General features: G+C 37.2%; 1 protein-coding gene across 4 annotated transcripts in view; it reads right to left on the minus strand.

Moving 5' to 3' along the window:
• LOC122522498 overlaps positions 1 to 9,284 on the minus strand; it is a 261,578-nt gene extending 252,294 nt beyond the window's left edge. For all 4 annotated transcript variants that reach the window (XM_043643703.1, XM_043643694.1, XM_043643685.1 and 1 more), the window contains exon 1: positions 9,015 to 9,284. The gene's annotated coding sequence lies outside the window, so the exon portion shown is untranslated. The remainder of the gene's footprint in view (positions 1 to 9,014) is intronic.
• Positions 9,285 to 20,448: the final 11,164 nt, after the last annotated feature.

A 20,448-nucleotide genomic window follows, 5' to 3' on the forward strand; every position in this document is an offset into this window, starting at 1 on the left:
TATAAAATATAATAAAAATAATATAATATAAAATAATATAAATAACATGTAAATAATTAATAATATAAAATAAATATAAAATATATAAAAAAAAATAATATAATAATAACATCAAAAAATAAAACCACCATCGATATCAATGATAAACAAATATTTCATATACCACTTCAAAAAAATATCAATACCAAAATACGATCATCATCGATCTAAAAATATCCAATAATCCCCATACGTAAAACAATTTAATTTCGTTTTAACTAATAAAGATTCAAGGTATATAAAACAAATGAAAATTTAACGAAAAGTATTATACATTGTCTGCGAAGATTGGTTCCTTTACAAATGATGTTACGAGTAATATGTATATGAGAAAATGATAGAGAAGGGAAGAAAAAAGGATGAGGGTGGGAGTAGGGGTAGGGGAAAAGGGAAAAGGTGAACTCGCGCGCCCAACATCCGCGAACATCCTCGAGGTAACTCACCTCGTCGAAACAGTCGCAAAAGTTTCTCTCCTCTCCCTTCATGTTTACGCACGCGCCAAATCGTACAACACATACGTCTCGACACGTGCATATTGTTCTACGCGCATGTCCATTCCATCTACGCTAGTGTATACATGTGTATGATGCTACTCTGTTTATATATCTGTGTATTCAACACCAACCTGACGAGATTACGACCGTGACCTTACCGACAGATTCGTGGACCGAGTAATTCCACGAACAATTTCAAATGGAACGTTCCTGATAATAATAAAAAAAAGAAACAAATACACACACACATACATACGCACACAAATAGTAATACGTATAATACCTGTGATGAATTTGAAATGTTGTTTCATTTTAATCGGAGACTCGTACGACCATTTTATTAACAAACTTTAACGATGAAAAATAAAACGTTAATTTATCTCACCCCGTTTAATATATTAATCCTTTTGCCCAATGATTACTTTAATAATTCAGTACGTTCGGCAAACGAAAGTTTGAATAATTTGGTTATACGGCAAATGAAAGTTTTAATATATGGGTAGATACGAAAATCAGAGATCGAATATTTCGAAACGTTTTTACGTATTACGATCTAATCATTCAATATCCTTACGTTTAACGTCGATGTTAAATTAATTCACTTGTTTGTTTAAAAAAAAAAAAAAGAAAAAGAAGGACAATTATTTGAAATGTATTACGTACGAAATTGATGGCAATTAACTCAAAGCACTCGACTTGTCGCACAGTGTATGCAGTTGGGTTTTAATCAGACGGCTAGTCCCATTCTAAATGTATAACATTTTCATGAGATCAAATCGAAGCGAACCATTTCGATTACGTTCTCTTCTATCCACTCCAAAAATCAAACTCAAAGATTCATTCGGTATTTCATTAAATTCATTACAACCAAAAAAAAAAATGTATGTACTTTCTATTAACAATGAATTTCATTCTAAGAGAATAATAAAACTTTTCGTTCTTCGAGTTTCATTCGAATATAAAAAAAAAGAAACATATTACGAATTTCAACACTTTGATATTACTTTGCATGTTTTAATATTAAATCGAAAAGTTACTCACGTATTACACATTTTTATGTAATTTTCGTATCTAACGAAATATATTTTTTGTTTCGTAAAATGATTAAATAAACATCTAAAATAAATATATAAAAAAATAAATAATAAAATATATACAATAATATATAAAATATATATAAAAAATATATATAGATAAAAAGAATATATAATACACAATACCAAGAATTTACTTTAAGTAAGAAGACCACTAACAATCAAGCGAATCTATAACTCGGTCTACCGTTAGATATAAAAGTACTCATTGTGATACAATAACAGGTTATTATGTAATTCTTTTTAGCCTATTTATGATATAAATTCATCCAGAACGATAACCGAAATAGAAATGGAACACGACCTACGAGCGAATGGAGAAATCGATTTGAACGTTGAGCATTATGGTCCAGCGATGATGTCGAGAAAAAAAGTAAAAAAAAAAACAAACAAAAACCAAAAAACCAAAAAAACGATCCCACGTTGTCCCATTCTTTCGGAGGATATTAATCATGAAAATATCATCTCGAAACTTCGATATACTTATACGTAATATTTCCGATAATTAACTTTGGAAGAGGAAATAAAGAAACTATTAATCCTAAGCTACATATTTGCTCGTCGGATCAGTGATCAAATCTTAGCAACTTTCGAAGACTTTAAAGTGGAAAGACGAAAAAGAACGTAGATGGAGATAAAAGAGAAGAAGAAGAAAGAAGAAAGAAGAAGAAGAAGAAGGCGAACAGTACGTATTTCAGTCATCCGGGCAACTTTTGCAAGTTTAATGCCCGGGCGCTCGAGTAATTTAACACGACGAAATTAACTTTTCAGTTTTACCAAAGTTTCTTGGCAACTTAACCGCGCTTTTACCTCCTTCCAAGCCCACCCTCCACGTAGACTTGCTGCTTCCACAAACTCCTAGCACCCTCGCCCACCCTCCTTCTCACCCTTCTCTCACCCTTCTTCTCGTCTTTCACCTATACGAAGACTCCCGGAGCAACTTTTAAAACGCTCCGTCGTGGTAACAACTGCGCTGCACGGTGCAGAGCGCTACCGAACTATAATTCCACCCTTAAAACCCCGGAGTTTACGACGTAAACTTTTTCGCTCGCTCGTTCGTTCGTTCGTTCGTTCGCGAGCAGTCGCGCGATGGGGTGGGGGAGGGTGGGATGATGTCGATACTTCGATTCTGATGGAAAAATAAAGAAAAAGAGAGAGAGAGAAGAAAAATGATTTGTGCGTAAAGAAAAGAAAAGAAAAGAAACAATCAAATTGCCGAACTGATCGGGAAAAAAAAGTTTCTTAAAGGGGTGAACTCGTATTCGATACTCTTGCGTCGATAAACAAAGAGAAGAAAAAAAACAAACCCTCCCTCTCTCCCTCCCACCCTCCTACCCTCCTCTCACCGCCCCAAAACGAAAATTACGATTACACGAATTTACCCCCGACTCTTTACATCCGTGATATCGAATAAACTATTTCGTATCTCTGTATAAGCTTTCGAACATAATTTATATAGATTTCCTAAGAGGTTTAACGTATCCGCTTCTAAGAAATACGATAGCCTCGATATCGAAAAGTAATGCGGCGTAATGTTGAAGATATAACGACTTTACTTAAGTATGCAATCGATACATTGATAAAATATTTCCCAATAACGGAAATGCATATGTACACACATGTAACAGGTATACATATATTTATGCGTATACATACATACATACATACATACATACATGTCTTTCCATAATATTTTTATTGATACAACGACGTTATAGTTAATATTATTATTAACTATAATAATATTATATAGTTAATATAATATATACTATATATTTAATATTTAATATATACTATATATTTATATTTATTATATATTATATATAACTATATATAATATATAATTAAAAAAAAACTATATATATATATATATATATATAATATATAATATAATATTATATAGTTATATAGTTAATATTATTAACAAAAGTTATGTTTGTTCATTAATTAATTTAAATCTATTTATTGTTTACGCGCACGAACGATGAATAAGCTTCCAATCCGTCGCGTTACGATTTATTCAATCGATATTCTATTAATCCTATGTACCCCACTCCCCCCCCCCTCTCGGCACCATAGCGTGACCGTAAAGTGTGCAAATCGAAACGAACGAATGCATCAAATCGAGATTACTTTTTATCTTTCTGATATTTCTCTTTTCCTTCCTTTTGCCAACTATTTTCTCTCCCCCTTCTCTCTCTCTCTCTCTCTATCAGTAGCATGATAAAGAGGCAAGAAGGATCTCTCGGTCGATCAATTTTCAAGTCCCGATTCAACGTGCGATAGCTTGACAATATTTTTTTCAACTAGTTTTGCGGTACTAGTATTACACGATTTATTTTATTTTACTTTACTTTACTTTACTTTACTTTGCTATACCAATATTCGCAAGTTTTATAGTAATTGTTCGACTTGTTTTCATTGTTCTTCGAAGATCACTTTTTCGTCAATAGTCAACAAGACTACTACTATCATTCTGATACGAAAATTTGAGATATCTTATCCCCATTTGCTCGTTCCGATGATGTCAAGTATCTTCTGGTGAAGAAAATTTCTAATGACAAGAAACAAACAAACAAACAAACAAACAAACGAACAAAAAGAAACGAATCTTTTTGAAATTTGCATCGTTCTGTAAATCGGTGGTTCGGTCTTAGCAACTCGACCAAATAAAAATTCACCGTTCCAGATTCGAATCGAGCCTTCTTGCGCGTATTCCAAGATCGATTCGTATCCTAAAATCGTGTAACCGGAGCAAAAGAGAGAGAGAGAGATAGAGATAGAGATAGATAGAAAGAGAAACAGGGTTAGATATAACGATAGAAACATAGAAAACGAAAAGGAAGAGGGGGCAAATCGAAAAACTTATGAAAAATTCTACTGAGCGAGAAAAGAAAATCGCATCTCTATCGAACGAATCTTCTCTTCTTTTCTTTCTCTCTCACACACCCACCCACACACACACACATACACACATATATACATACATACGCACACACACTGAATTCTACGTAAATAGACGAGCATTTTAGATAGAAGGAACATATCGAATACACATGAGTTCACGAAGACGTTTTCTAAGATAAGGGGCATCCTGTTTGTTTTCTAGTTTACACTGTGAAAAGAAAGTCTCTCGATTTCTCGTGAATCAGTCGCGTACTACACGTGCGAGAAGTTGCGTTGTCAAAGTTTCTCTCTCAACAGGCAAACTTCGGAACGACGTTTAACAGATACGCGAAAGTCAATTCGCTAAAGTTGAATTTCGTAAAGAAATGCATCGATTGTACAAAATACCATTTTCTATTTTGTTACGTGTTTTACGCGAATTGACGGATATTATTATTTAGCGAAACATCATCCGGATTTAAGATTTCTCGTTTATTCACTGATATCAAATAAGATTCTTTTGTAAAAAAAAAATATAAAAGAAATAAAAATCTTGTCTATTTGATTCTTATCTTACGCAGACCAAAATAATATACCAAAATCGCATTAACGTTCGACGAATAAAATCAATCAGCTTTAAAAAATCTCATGTAAAATTTGCGAAACGAATATTTCTATAAATTGTAGACGTTCGCAAAATTTCTATCTATTCTTCCTATTATATCTAACAAAAATTGAAGATTTTTCTCACGTAACCTAGAAAACGAGAGAATTATGTATATAAATATATGAGTACAAGTGTACAGATGTGAAAGACTCATTTATACTTAGAAAAATCATTAACGAAATATAACTGTTAATTAAATAAACATTTATCTATCTTCATTAGAATACAAGTGATTTATAAAACCCCATAAACGATAAATGAACGAACCTAAATTGTTCCAAATACACGGGAACGACAAGATCCCATTTCACAACTTTGGATCAGAGGCGGAGCTATCAAAATTCATAGCACGTTCTCATCGAGTGCCCGATGAGAAAACGTTATTCCATTGGTTGAAACATCCAAAATATAATTATATCTAATTAAATAATATATAATGAGAATAATATATAATATATTATTAATATATATACATTTATTATTTATTATATATTTTATAATATTAATAATAATATTATAATAAATAATAATTTAATATTATAATTAAATTTATATAATTATATAATATATTTTATATAATTTATTATATTATATATAATATATTTTATATAATTTAATATTATAATTAATATTATAATATTATAATAATATTATAATATTATAATAATATTATAATAAATAATAATTATAATAATATTATAATAATAAATATTATAATATTATTATTAATATATATACATAATAATATATATATTAAATAATATATAACTCCGCCTGAATGATCGCTGGGCGGATCGAGATCAGCGATCATGTTGCCGGTCCTAAGCCCGGGAAAAGAAGGAAGGTTGTTGGATCAGGTTAGCTCCCTACCCAACGTAAAAAAAAAAAATTTGCGGCTCATAGAACCGACACTCTGCCTATTAGCAGAATGGACAACAGAAGAATCGTCAGAATTGCACGGGATAAATCACCGATTGGCCGCAGTAGTACGGGGCGCCCACGAAAACGATGGTGCGACAATTTAACAGTGCAATAGGCAGAAAAACGTCGTTACGAAACAGGCAACTTGCCTAAACTAAAGAATGAAGAATAAGAAGATAATGAGAAATAATTATCTTATTTTTAATGTTGTTCGATCTATCGTTTCGATTTTAACGTGAATTAATAAATAAATTCACTCACGTATGTATAAATATATTATAACTGAATAGAAAGAAAAAAACAAAGAGAGAGAGAAGAAAAAGGTAGAAATGAAAAAAAAAAAAATAGCGTCCATCTGCAGTTATAGACGTCGTATAATCAGGCAAGTTACGCGACCTATCTGCACACTTATCGTTCTCATAAGAAGACTCGGTAAAATCTGCCTGTAAAATGAATACGCGAGAGAAAGAGCATTTTCTGGTGATAAAGAGCAACGGAGAATCGTCGGTTAAACTCGAGCCAACAAGTATATTCATACATTTTGAATCGTGTGCGTTTTCGTAAACACACACGAATAACACGGGAATAAAGTCGGTACAATAGGAATTACATATAGAAACGAGAGGGTTAAAAACCAACCCTATTGAATTAGACAAGAAAGACACGGGGGCCCGTGTCACGGAAACAGCTTTGTAGTTTTTTAACATTTGAGCTTGTGAATAAAGACAAGGTTTAGATGCACTTAACAAGCTTCTTTTCTACGTCGCGCTTGGATTTTATTATGGATACGTCTCGCGACATATTTTTTACAAGCCTCTCTCTGTGCAGTAATGAAAGAAGAAAAAAAGAAAAAGGGATGGAAAAGAAAAGAAAAGAAAGGAAAAGAAAAGAGAGAGAGAAACAAAAACAAAACAAAAACAAAACAAAAAAAAAAGAAATAAATAAAAGAAAAGTTAAAAGGAGAACTGGAGAAAGGGAGAAAGAAAGAGGAAAAAAGGGCTTCTGAAAGAAAAGCACAAAAGTGTGCGCGCGCGTTATACGCCGAGGTCGACGCACGTTTTCCTGCAACCCTTTCTCTCCGCGCTTTTTTTCCTCTCGGCACGTTGGATTTTCGCGCGAAACCAGGAAACGACAGAAGGTGCGGGTGCGGGTACGGATGCTGGAACCTTCCAGGAGGAGAAGATTAACTCTCATCTAACGAGTTCTTATGAGATGCAACGAGAAAACAATGAGCCACGATTTGGACTTTGTCGTTGACTTCAGCGAGGACTTCGAGGACAACAACTCTCTCCCTCTCTTTCTCTCTTTTTTTTCTTTCTCTGTGTTTCTCTTTCTCTGACGAAGATGACGACGTCAACGGGTACGAGACGCACGCGCGTGGAATTGAGGTTGAAAGGCCTTGGACCACGCTTCGAAGAATTCCAAAAGCCTCTTGCTAACAGCCACTTGGCAGAATTCGAAGCACAATGCCGGCAACGCAGAATTACAACGCGCAACCAGGACGATGACGGCCTAATTAGGCTCTCTCTCTCCCTCTCTCTCTTTCTCTCCTACTCTCGTTTACGCTCATACTCGCGTTTGCTACGCGCACCGAGACTCCAATTCCGAGTGGTGTTAAACGAAGGATACAATAATACATTGTAAATTTTCCACTGTTCCGTGAAAGAATACCGTGACAGATACACCCCCGTGATATTTCTATAAGAAACGCGTACGAATTCGAACGACTGGAATAACTTCCAACGAAAGGAACTTTCAAACGAGAAACTCCTATTCCTTCCAGGCTCCCTCGCGAGACTTTAAGCGAAACTTCCAGGTTTCTGCTGCTTGGATAACATTGATACTTCTTATCTTGTAAAGTTATTAAAACGTAAACGAGCAAAATTGTATCCAATTAAGAATATTCGCAAAGAATAGCTTTTCAGTTTACCAGGCGCTTTTTTCTTCTTCTTCTTTTTTTTCTCTTTTTTTGTTTTAAAAGAAAAAATGTTTACTTAACGTCGTTAACAAGAACCGATTATCCTGGCCCGTAATGCATAATGACGAATTTAAATATTCTGAAAAAAAACTTTCAACTGGTTAGTATTTTTCAGATTGCAGTATGCGTCATAATCAACAATCCTAAAGATTACTACTCGATGATTGTTTTTTGATCATCCCGTCCGACTACATAAGCAGAAAACTTTTCGTCGGCGCACGAAAGTTTCGAACGTACAACGAATGAACAGTGTATTGGTAAGTTGCTTAATGGAAGGAGTTCGCGCACAGAGGATTAATCTCGCATTGAGCCTGCGCGCTGTGGAATCCCGATAATCAAAAGCGTTGATACTCTCTCACAACAAGCAAAGTTATATAGCCTATCCGCTAGGCGATCAGCTGACCCGCATCGCTCTGACATAAGATGCTCTCGCACGAGCACCAGCATTGATTTAATTAAATATAAATTACAATCGCTACGAGATTTTAACGTATTACGATAAATTGAGATTAATAATATCCTTCCTATAAGACAGATTAGTCGAAAATATATATTTCTTTTGAATCTTTAATCGAATTTATCAACGTGATAAAACATTGCATAAAAGTGTATTCGAAGAAACGAAATAAGAGAGAATATCATCTCTCGTTATTAAAAGGAAGACTTTAAAAACATCGCGTCATTGTAATTACATCGGTTGTATTTACACAATAGTATCCGGCACCGATTTAATCGTACACGATGACTGTCGACGGGGGCTTAACTCCAGGTATTTCTCCCACGCTACATCGCATTTTCGCTCGCTTAAATCCTCTTCGTAACGAGAAAAACGAGCCCCGAGGAGCTTCATTGATAAAAATAAAAATGTAGAGGAGTAGATAAGAGAATGTAAATGAAAAACATAAAGATTAAAAAAACACTTTGTTCATTCATACCTCGATAATGTTGTTAACGAGCTCTTAAAAAGAGCCGACGAGGTTCGCGTTTAAAATCGTTTATCACATAAGCTCGGGTTTCTTATCGTTCGTATTACGATCGATACGATCGCGAGTCATATCACGAGTATGATTTTTCGCGCGGCGTGCAACAACCACACTCATCCCCCAATGTGCGTGTGACTGGTGACTACACGACGACACGTTTACATAGGCGGCACGCGTGCCGGCGTTACCGACGGAGTAAACTCGTTAGTAGGTTAGAATCCGCTGAAAAGAGAACCCCGTGAGTATGAGTACACAGACTACCAGCAAACGTTCCTTCCTTCTACCCTCCTTCGAGCGTACTCCCTCTACGCCCGTAGCATCTCCCGCAGTTTCCAGGATCTCGCGAAAACTTTGCTCGAAAGCGGCAGGCGGCACGAGTCCGTGTAGCAAGCCGGTGGTGGTGGTGGTAGGGATGACAGATACTTATACGCTATCTCGACTTTCCAGAGAGAGAGAGAGAGAAAGAAAGAGAGAGAGAGAGGGAAAGAGAGCAAGGGCCAAAGAGAAAGGGAGAGAGAAAGAAATTGGAGGGGATGGAAGAAGGGTTTACCCCCACTTTCTCTTTTGTCCGCGTCTCTGTGTGTACCTACGCATACAAACGCGGTAAATAAAAAAGTTTCAAGTCGCCGAGGACTTTGGCGACGAGCAACGCGCAGGAACCAACATGGTGGCGGACTTCGCAAAACTTTCTCGGGGATGCGTACGGGATTCGGATCGTTCTTGGATATTTATGTGCGCCAACACACGTATACACGTGTATATTTGAGAAAAGCAAAAGTTCCAGAGAATATGCTGTTGCTCTTCCGGAGGAAATCAAATAATTCTTCGACGTAGCTACGTGCATACACACGTTAAAACGTTATGTTCACAAGTCATATTTATTCTAGGCGCGGGATACGAACTACGTAAAAAGGATAAGTACCAAAGCTACGAAAAACGCGTGAATACATTCTTTCGCCCATTGAAATTAGTTTATCGAACGAAGAAAAAAAAAGTTGATATCGGAAAAAAAAAAAAAGACAAAAAGAAGAAAGTTCGTATGCTCCCTTCCATTTTTGTTTGAAACTTTTCAACAATGTAGATACATCATTCGCGATATATAAACGAACCGGTGATTTTTCGATTAACCTGTAAATCGCGATAAAAACCAGTTAAATTTATATTCCGTACGGGGTATTATAAAACCCATCTTCGAGATATGATCTTTCGATCGCGTGGGAGAAGGACGGCAAACATGAAATACCAAGTAGTAGTGGTAATAGTAGTAGCAGTAGGGTAGTAGTAGTAGTAGTACTGTAGTAGAAGTGGCGCGGTCACGGGTGACACGTGGTCACCGTAAAAACCGTCGATGTATCGTAATCGTCTACGGAGTGCACCGAGAAAGGGGGGTAGAAAAGAAAAAAATAGTAGAAGCGTAGTATAAAACGATGGGCCGTCGATAGATCTCAATAAACTGATCGTATGCGCGATGTTATGCGATTAGTTTCTTTCTCATCTCTCTAAGATCTTCGATTTAGTCGCGGAGGTAGCGGTACCTGGTCGCCTGCCGCCTGCTCTCGTGGGAGTCAGCTAAGGGAAATCAATATCTCACTAGGGGTAGAGAGAACACGAGAAAGAGAGAGGAGAATTGGCGAGAGTAGGAGGAGGCGCTCGAAAGTAGAGGTGGAGGTGGAGGTGGCGGTGGCAGGAGGTAGAGGAGAGTCACAGTCGACGCGCTCGTCGACCTCGCGTTCGACGGGCAGCATCTCGCGCGCGGTCACCGCGTAGTGCCACGCGTGAACTTGTGCATCGCGGTGGTGACACGCGTCAACTCGTGCGCGAACCATTTCCACCTATCTCCTCCTCCTCCTCCTCCTCCACGTTGTTCTCGATCTCGAGTCATGCTCGCTGCTTTTCTTTCCCTCTCTCTTCCTCCCAACCATGTCACTATCTATCAATCTTCCTCTCTCTTTCTCTCTTTATCTTTCTTTTACTCGTTTGATGGTCGTCATTACCGGCCGTCGTGCGCTCGGTCGGTCACACAACCTCTACTACACCACCAACCCCCACCGACATCTACAGCGCAACCACTACTACGGACCACCAACACCACCATCACTACTACCACCACCAACTACTACTACTACTACTACTACTCTGAAAGTCGGCTCGTAGCAGCGCGTGTAGAAGCGTCCCGCGTGGCGAAACCCCGCACGCTACTCCACGCTAAGCCACGTGTACGTTGCAAACCGTAGAAAGCCCGATCGTTCCATTCCTGTCGGCCGCTTAGCGGGAACTGGAGACGAAAACCTTGCCTCCGCCGCACCGCGTTCCTCTATCACCATCTCTCTTTCGCTCTCTCGCTGCCGCGCTCTCCTGACTCGATCCAAACTCTCGTTTCATCCCTCTTGCTCTCTCTCCTTCCTTCGCTACACGCGCTCGCTCCTCGACGAAACTTTCCCGGCGTCGAGACCACCACCACCACCACTACCACCACTCTAATACTAATACTACAACCGACACACGAATATACGAACAACGAAGGTGGTGGCAGCAGAGAAACGACGACGACGACGACGACGACGACGACGACGCACACCGCCGTCTCCGTCTACTCCTTCCCCCCACTTCTACCCTCCTCTAGCCAAATCTATCCCTCCTTTCATTCCGATTCTCCACCCGCCACGACTAACGTGCCTCCTTCCCTTTCCTTTCTTCCTATATCCTTCCTCTCTCTCTTCTACTTCTTTACTTCTCCTTCAACTTTTATCCAACTTTTTCCCACCTTCCGAACTCTCTCAACTACCCTCCTACGACCATCTTCACGGACAACGACGACGACAGCACTGCTGCTTCTCTATCTTCTTCTTCTTCTTCTTCTTCTATTACTACTACACTACTACTTCTTCTTTCTCCCCCTCCCCCTCCTCCTTCTCTCTCTCTCTCTTTCTCATCCTAAGTCGCGTCTTGCCCTGGGGATGCGCGTTATGTATTAAAGTGCGCATCTCGCCTCCGTAGTGTGATCCGCTCGCTCGGAAGAAAGTTTGCCGAAGGTAGTTTCGTTGTTATCGCCTGTTCCTACTCGACAACTGGGTAGAGAGAAAGAAATATCATTTCTTTTTTTTTTTTATTTTTCCTCTCGATGCCATACCAATTTATTCCCGACAATTTCTCTCGGCACGCTCTCCTACGACCCGATTTATTTTATATTAAAACTATATAATCTGCGAATTGATTCGAATAAATTATCGACTACGACGTTTTGAATTATTTTTCATCGGATGAAATTCGTTTATCGTGATACGAAAAGATAAAAAAATAAAAGAGAGAGAGAGAGAGAGAGGAAATTTTAGTTGGAAATTTTGGGCACGCGCCGCCCTCTCTTTCAATGAACTCGCGCGGGACCTTGATTTTGGTTTACGGAAGTAGGTCAGCGTTCGGTGTAAATCCACGGCTCGCGCGTTGTGCCGAATAAACGCGCAACCGAGACCAATTCGAATTGAAATCGATGCATTTAACCGTTCGAGAATAGTAGTATCTCTTTATATCATAAATCTATCTAAGGTTTCTCTGCGCTATTATTTCAACGCTTTTCACCCGGCAGCAAGGCATGCGCGCGCCTTGGTTGCAGTCATAAAAGTAAACACTTTTCTCGAGCCGAAGCGCTCAAAGATTTACGACCGTAACGCTAATAAAATTTACAAACAGTTGCGAGGATAGAGGATAATATGTACGACGTGAATATTATTCCCCCGTTTAGTTTCCCGAAGAAGTTTCGTGTTAGCGAAATAACATTTCCAAATCAGTATGCAATCTTATGTAACGTTTAGAAACTACTTCGTCTTATTGATTTAACAGTTCTCGCACCTTGAGTGCTCGTTGTTTTCTACGTTAGAATTAACGTCTCTCTACCTACCCTGTTATAGACTAAGGAAATTGATTTCGTCGAGAAAAGATGACAGCATCGGCCAAAGTTCTATCATATCGAGAGTAGTTGTGTTAGACTAACAAAACTTTGACTTTCGCGAGATGAAACTTCAATCTTCCAAAACTTACCCGAAATTATCGGAAATTGGCAATTTAACTAAAAAGCTCATAACTCGACTCGTTGAACAACTTATGAAGAACTTTACGTTAAATGGGTCTACTGCTGCTGCTGCTTGTTCTTCAAAAGAATTAACTTTATTTTTCTTTATTTCGAAAAAGTCGATAGTATACCGAGGAAGGATAGGGATCACGAAGAATATTAAAAAAATCGTAAAGGTACGAAGTATAGAAAGCTTAACGGAAATGAGTAATAACGATAAGGACGTGAGATGGTGTGATGGAATAGTGCGGCAAATCTTGTAAGCCTCGAGCAGTCGGTCCGTCCGTCCGTCTATCCGTCCGTCCGTCCGTGTCTACAGCATTGCGATCGGAGAGCAGCACGTCTATTGTGGTGCATACTTTAAGCAGTGGCACGCTCCGGAAAGGGTGGATAGAGAGGGAGGATGACGGGGGCATGGCGGGGGGATGATGTTCCTAGTGTTGGTGGTAGTAAAAGGGCTCGTGCGCGCGACCGGACGTCGTGACGCTTGCGTCAATCTGCGATTCATTGCCCTGGCAACGGCCGACGCGCTGACTGCCGTCTTCTTTATCTCTCTACTAGCTCTTTTCTCGCTTACAATCCGCGAACGACCGAGTCAACGATTCTAGTTTATCCTTTTTGGCGGGCTACTTCATTCCAAGACGTCTCAACCTTTCTTCTATTTCTTTTTTTATTTCCTTCCTTCCTTCCTTCTTATCTTTCTGTTTTATTACGATCAAACTATTACTAATGTCAACGCGTAAATATCGAAGTAACAAGTGGATTTACTCATTTCCTCCATTAACTTTTTTTTTATACATCGATACTCTTTTTTTCTCCCCCCTCTCACTTTTTCCTTTTTGACTTATCTCTACCACGCGAATTCCTTCCCCTCTGTTTTTCTCCTCTTTCATCCAATTTATTCGACTAACTTTATTTCTCAATCGGCGATACGATCGGAATCATGTCGATTTACGAGACGATTTTTCCTTCCCTCTATCCCTACCCCCACCGTCAACCGCCCACCCCCGTTTCCGTTTCGGGCAACGTCTTAAGTATAAGATTACGATATTCGAAGGAAGCAGAACGCGTTGTCGTTTCTTCGAACTAAAACGGAAAATGATTTATGAGATACGATCCGTCGGTCGAAATATCGTGCAATAATTTCGCTCCATCCACCACTTGTTATCCCCCTCTTTCTACTTTCTATGTCGACGCTAAACGGTGCATAACCGAAGGGGAGAGAAGAACTTTCCCGCTCGTCGATTCTTCTCCTCGAGAGGGGTCCGTCGTATTTCATTTGAGCCGAATAAAAAAAAAGAAAAAAATAACGGGAAGGAATCGTTTTCAAGAGCAGGCTAAGCTAACGTTCAAATAACGTTACCAAAAGTTCGATATTCGAAAAGTTTGATCAACAAATTTCCGATTTCGCGATATATACAAACGTTATTTTAATAAACGTTTTCAATGTTTTCCAAACAAGTAGAGTCAATTAACGATTATCTAATTATTCCGAAAAACAAAACTTTCTTATCGTTGTCTCCCAATCTCATTAACGTAATCGAGTATACGATAAACGCGATCAATTAACTCCTATCCTTGTATTATACCGAAGTTCATGGGAATGAGTTAAATTAACTCGTGATATAAAAATCACGTACTTGCTGATTCTCAAAGAAATCCTTTGTCGTCCCTTTAACCTTATCTTCTTCCCTATCCTCCTACCCCCGGTACCCTTTAGTTCGTCGAATTAAACGACGCGTTACGTTAGCGAAACGAAGGCCACCCTTAGATAAAGTTTTCTCGATGTCATAATAACTTCGAGCTCTCTAAATGGTACGTATATCCGTAATAAATTGTTCTTGCAAAGTTCCTGGAAGGCGAGCTATATAAATAGTCTCGTGGATTCTCTTCGTTCGTAGCTCCCCTTCTGACTGAGATAGTCCTTCCCCCACCAAGATCACTTCCCCCACCACTACCACCACCACTACCGCCATTACCAACACGAGTAGTAACATCGGAAAACGTCTCGTAAGTTTCGCTCACATGCCGCCGGAGCAGCTACCCTTACGAGAACGGCAGCCACTCTTACGAACGTCGCTATACTACTCTTAAAGATGCTTTTCATTGCACTCCCACATCGGGAGCAATCCGATCGATGCAACTGTCTCGTTCTCGCGCGAGTTAGCAAGGACTCTCTCTCTCTCTCTCTCTCTCTTTTTCACATCAGCCCGGCCGATAGGTATTCTTCTTTTCTTCTTCTTCGTTGAAGAAGAGAAGAAGAAGAAGCCCCGAGTTCGCGTCCAGTCGAGAAGAACGCGTCTGGCATCCTTGTAGATACACAACGTAGTAGTCCTGGCTTCTATCCTTTTTTCCTCTTCCTTCGATTCTCCTATTTCCTCTTTCTCGTCCTCCATCTATACTTACTCCTATTCCTACCCTCTCTCCCACCTCCTCCTCCTCCTCATTCTTCTGTACCTCCTCTACTCCCCCTGGCATCCTTTCTTGGCCTTCCGTATCAAAGTTTCTCTACTCATCTCGCTCACTCCACCCCTCGCAAGCGAGATGCGCTGTTCCGAAAGGACGTGCGCGCGCGCGCGCGCGCGTTCACTCACGCTCGCGCTACCACCACCGGATATCGGTCCTTCTTGCGGCAGTTCTCACCATCACCGAAACTTCGTCTTGCTTTCGGGATTTTACTTCGTCGAAAGTTTCAAAGCTATCTCCGCCTTGGTCGTCTGTAAGCGCCGTTGTCGGTGGAAGTCGACTCGTTTCGGTCTCCCCTAACTTTTCGACTACCCTCTCTCTCTCTTTCTCTCTCTATCTCTCTCTCTCTAACTCAACCTCTTACTCTCTTTCCCTTTTCTTACCGTTATTATTTCTCGTGTTGTTTTTCTTTGTCTTTGATCAATCCGTCCCCCCCTTTTTTTTTATTCTTTATTATTCTTTCCCGTTACTTTCTCTCAAAGTATTACGATTAAAACCTCCATTCTATCTATCCTCTTGAACATTCGATATATCTCCATCTCCTACCTCTTTGCACAAATACAACTTGCCTTTGCTTGGATCGACTTAATCGACTTTTGCCCTAGTTAAATCCGAGTGGAGACCACTACCAACGTAGTCGTAATCAATGATAGTAAAATATACGTGCTCGCTAGGATTATTTCGCAAGTTTAGAAATAACTCGATAATTTTGTCTCGTTTGTTTATACGAACGACTAATATTTAAACTTAAACGCAAAAATTGATTTCTTTATTTTTTTTTTTAGAAAATATTTATCGTCGTTCGAATACTTATTTGAGATTATATTTGAGATACGTTACGTTCCGGTATCCACGATAAAAAGAAATTTTCTACCTTAGGAAAGTTTTGATTAATTGAAAAAATGTATCTACGGGAATAAGACCTCTTAGTAGTTATTAAAAGAATAGCATGTACTTTCTCGAATCCCTTAAGTTTGCGAGAAAGTTGGCCGCCTATTCATTTCCGGTCGGAAAGTCTTTGTGCCTCTCCACCATCGACTTACCCGAGGAAAACTTTCGCATGCCGTTCAAAGTTTCTCCCGCAATTACTCGAGCATCTAAACTCGACGAATGGTAATAAGACTTTCGCGTTATACGAAGCGATTCGAATAACTCCTCCGTTGCCAAAGACTTATCCGCAAATCTGCCGATGATACGAGCTAAATTTTCTTTCATTTTCTTTTTTTTCTTCTCTCTTCGTAACTTTATTTTTGATCGTCGATTCGTTCGTACGTAAAAAAAAATAGAAAAGAAAACTCTCCCAATGAATTTAAATTCGCTAAGTTAATAAATACATTTATAACACCTATATAAATCCTTATCGGTTTACACGAATCAATTACAAATTTGATATAATCACAATTTCAAAGTACCTAGCCGTAATATTTCCATTTTCACAGTCAAAACAAATAATCCGATCGATGAAACCATATGACGTTGATGATCATCGAATTATAATTTAACGAGAAAAGACCGCTAAAACGACTGAAATCATATAACATATCTACATACACATGTATAATTTTAAACATATATATATATATATATAACAAAAACGTTTAATGAATTTGTACACTCGATAACAAAATTAGCCAACGTAATTGGTATTATATTTAGTTTTAGTATTAAATATATACAATAGGTATTAACTTTTTGTTTATTATTGATTGAGCCAATTGTTTCCGTAAACCGGCGGATGAAATCGTCGAATAAATAAGGTAAAAGGATAAAGGATAGAAAGCATAAACACGTCGAAAACTAACGGATTCAATGAGGAAGGACGACAGCAGAGTCAGCTTTCGCGGATCGTACCGGAACCTGCGGAAGCAAAAGCAGCCGGCCCGTAACGCCGGTAAAGCTGTAACAATGCCGATGCTAGAAACTATCGGCGACTACTCACCAACGTCACATTTCGGACGATTTATCTGTTCAAGCGTCTCCCATTTCTCTCTCTTTCTCTAACTCTTTACTTTTGCTCAATTTATATCACGCATCCTACCGAGAATCCACTGATCGTTTCGATTATACAAATCACCGATTCTTTTCTATTTTACAGTGTTTTCGTTTCAAGATAATTTCTAATACAGGAAATTGAATATGATATATTAAAAATGTAATGATTTTAATTAAAATGTATGAATTTTTGTATTATGTATGTATTTGTATCTAATTTGGAACAACACTTCATTTTGTAATCTTTTTTTTTTTCAATAAAATGTATGTTAATACATGACATAATCAATTTTCGTATTTAATAATTAATAGTTAATTTAGTAAAGATTTAAATGTCTTGTATTTATTGTACAAAATGTAATAAAAGTCAAAACATGATGAGTCAGAAATATAATACCTATTACGAAAACCATAGGAAATTTGTAAAGAAAACTCAAAATACTTAAAAAAATGAATATTAAAAGAAATAAATTTTATTTTCAATGACGGACTCTTTTGAAAATAGATCAAATGTTAATATGATTTGTTTCTATAAAAAAAAAAAAAACAAAATTACCCTATATATAAAGTTAAAATATCGCAAGAGAAAAGTTTACTTTGAAATATCTCTGCATCTAACGATAAAAAGAAAATAGATTAAAAACATTTGGTATGATTAATTATGAGTCAGATTGAAATAATTGGACAGATGGTATTTTAAATTGGTTATTCTTGTGCCATTCTTTTTAGATGTTTACCAAAAAGCACAATCGTTTGAACTATCTCCAGATTCTGTTTACGGTCAAGGCAAAGTTTACAGTAAACGGAGAAGCATCAATTCCACTCACGATGCTCACCACACACACACATATATATATATACACATGTCAAAAAACAATTTTATAAAAGATTTAAGTCAAACTCCCGTCAAACTAAATTAAAATCCAACGAAATAAAAAAAGTTTTAATTGAAAATGTTCATTAAAGAAATAAAAAAAACAAAACTCACCAGAAAACTCTGCCTTTGAAATAATTCTCTTACTACCTTATTTCCTTTTGTCGACAATGTAAATTATTCAACAACCCAACGAAATGTACTTTTTATCATAAAACACTGACAATCGTAATAAATTTCGTTATTTTAAACACAAATTTTTCGTACAGTTAACACTACGATAATACACATTACGAATAATGTTCATTTTTTTTTAGCGTAATCACGTAACCATCGTTTTAAACACGATACAAAAGAAATAATCATTCATTATTTTACACGACAAATGTGAATAAAATTACAAATATTATATTTGTTAATTTCATTTAATCGATTACTTTAAAAAAACGTCTGGTATCACAAAAAAAAAACACGCGTACATTCATTATATCTGATTAGAAAAATTTGAAAGTAACTATTCTGTTTTTTATAAGAAGAGGATCATTTCACACGAGTTTCGGCACGTTCGAACGTAACTTTCTTACGAATATTCTACGAATCCGATCGATCGATTTCATATTTACAGTAAATTCAGGAACACGCTCGACATTAACATACGAAAAGTTTCTCATTTTCCACGCGTTTAGAAAGTCGTAAATCCAAACGTACCGTAGAAACGTTTCTATTGCGCATTCAAAAAGTGGAAGGGATGGCGCGAAGTACGCGGAGCTTGCACCACGTGTCCGTGACGATATTTACGAAGTAACGAACGAACGTCATGCCACGTTGGTGTTACAGTTACCTGCTGTATTGACCGCCTATAGCACAAAATTATCAAAGATTCACGAGGCGTACGTGTTGCGGACACGACTGGAGGAGGACAATGTAATGCATATAGCACATACACACATAATCATTTTTTTAACACTTTACTGACAATAAAGACAATCATTTATATTTAACAAGCATTATTTTTTAACTAGAGAACAAAAGTCAACGCGTAATCTTTATGCTATTAGATGTTAAGAAGAGTACCGAATATTTATACATATATAAAAAAATTTAAATTATTTTTTTATAAAAATATCTTAGTGTTAATAGTGTTATGTTTTAAAACGTAAATCATATTTTTGAAGATAAAGTAAATTATAAATTTTACTTAAATCATTCTTTATCGGTTCATGTAGTATCTGTAAAGATTTCAAAATTATATAAAAATGATCATTGTATGTATGTATATTAGAATTAATATTATCCTGAAACAAAATAAAATGAAAATTAAGTTTCGATTTTTGATTAAATTTCTTTTTTGTCGGAATGGGGATAAATTGTACTATATAATAATTCAAAGATATTCTCTTTTTTAAATCAAATATCATGTAAAATAAAATTTGTCAAATACTCGATTTATTTTTAGGAATAATTATTGTTGGCAGTTGGTGTGGTAAATCCAACGATGATCATCTGTAACAAAAAGAAAACTATATTAATTATTTCCATTTGTAATAACTATTACTAATTATTGACGAGCAAAATAATAAAACGATAAAATATAAAATGATTAACACGAGCTATTTTCAAAAGATTCGATCATGCTGTTGAATCTTAGAAAATAACTCAGTAGTTGCCTCTTCTTTCTTCGTGCCTACTGTCGGACATTTTTTACGTGCGAGCATGAAAAGAATCTCTGACTAAAAATGTCAATCGTTCCAAAAAGTATTCGCAAAATTTGGCATATTGCAACGGTTAATGATATAGAATTAGAATTGTCTCTGAAATTCTAAATTATAAAAAGAAAAAGTCCTAAAACCGACCCTAACACAACCCTGAAAAAGAAATATGATTAGTAAACATCCTGAGTTCTTTATATAGAAAATAATTGTTACCTTTTGGTCGAAATATATCTCATCGCCGAAAGGAATATTATTAACTATGTAAAATATCGATTC

The sequence above is a fragment of the Polistes fuscatus genome, unplaced genomic scaffold (genome assembly GCF_010416935.1).
Source record: "Polistes fuscatus isolate 324 unplaced genomic scaffold, CU_Pfus_HIC Scaffold1, whole genome shotgun sequence".
Taxonomy (NCBI): domain Eukaryota; kingdom Metazoa; phylum Arthropoda; class Insecta; order Hymenoptera; family Vespidae; genus Polistes; species Polistes fuscatus.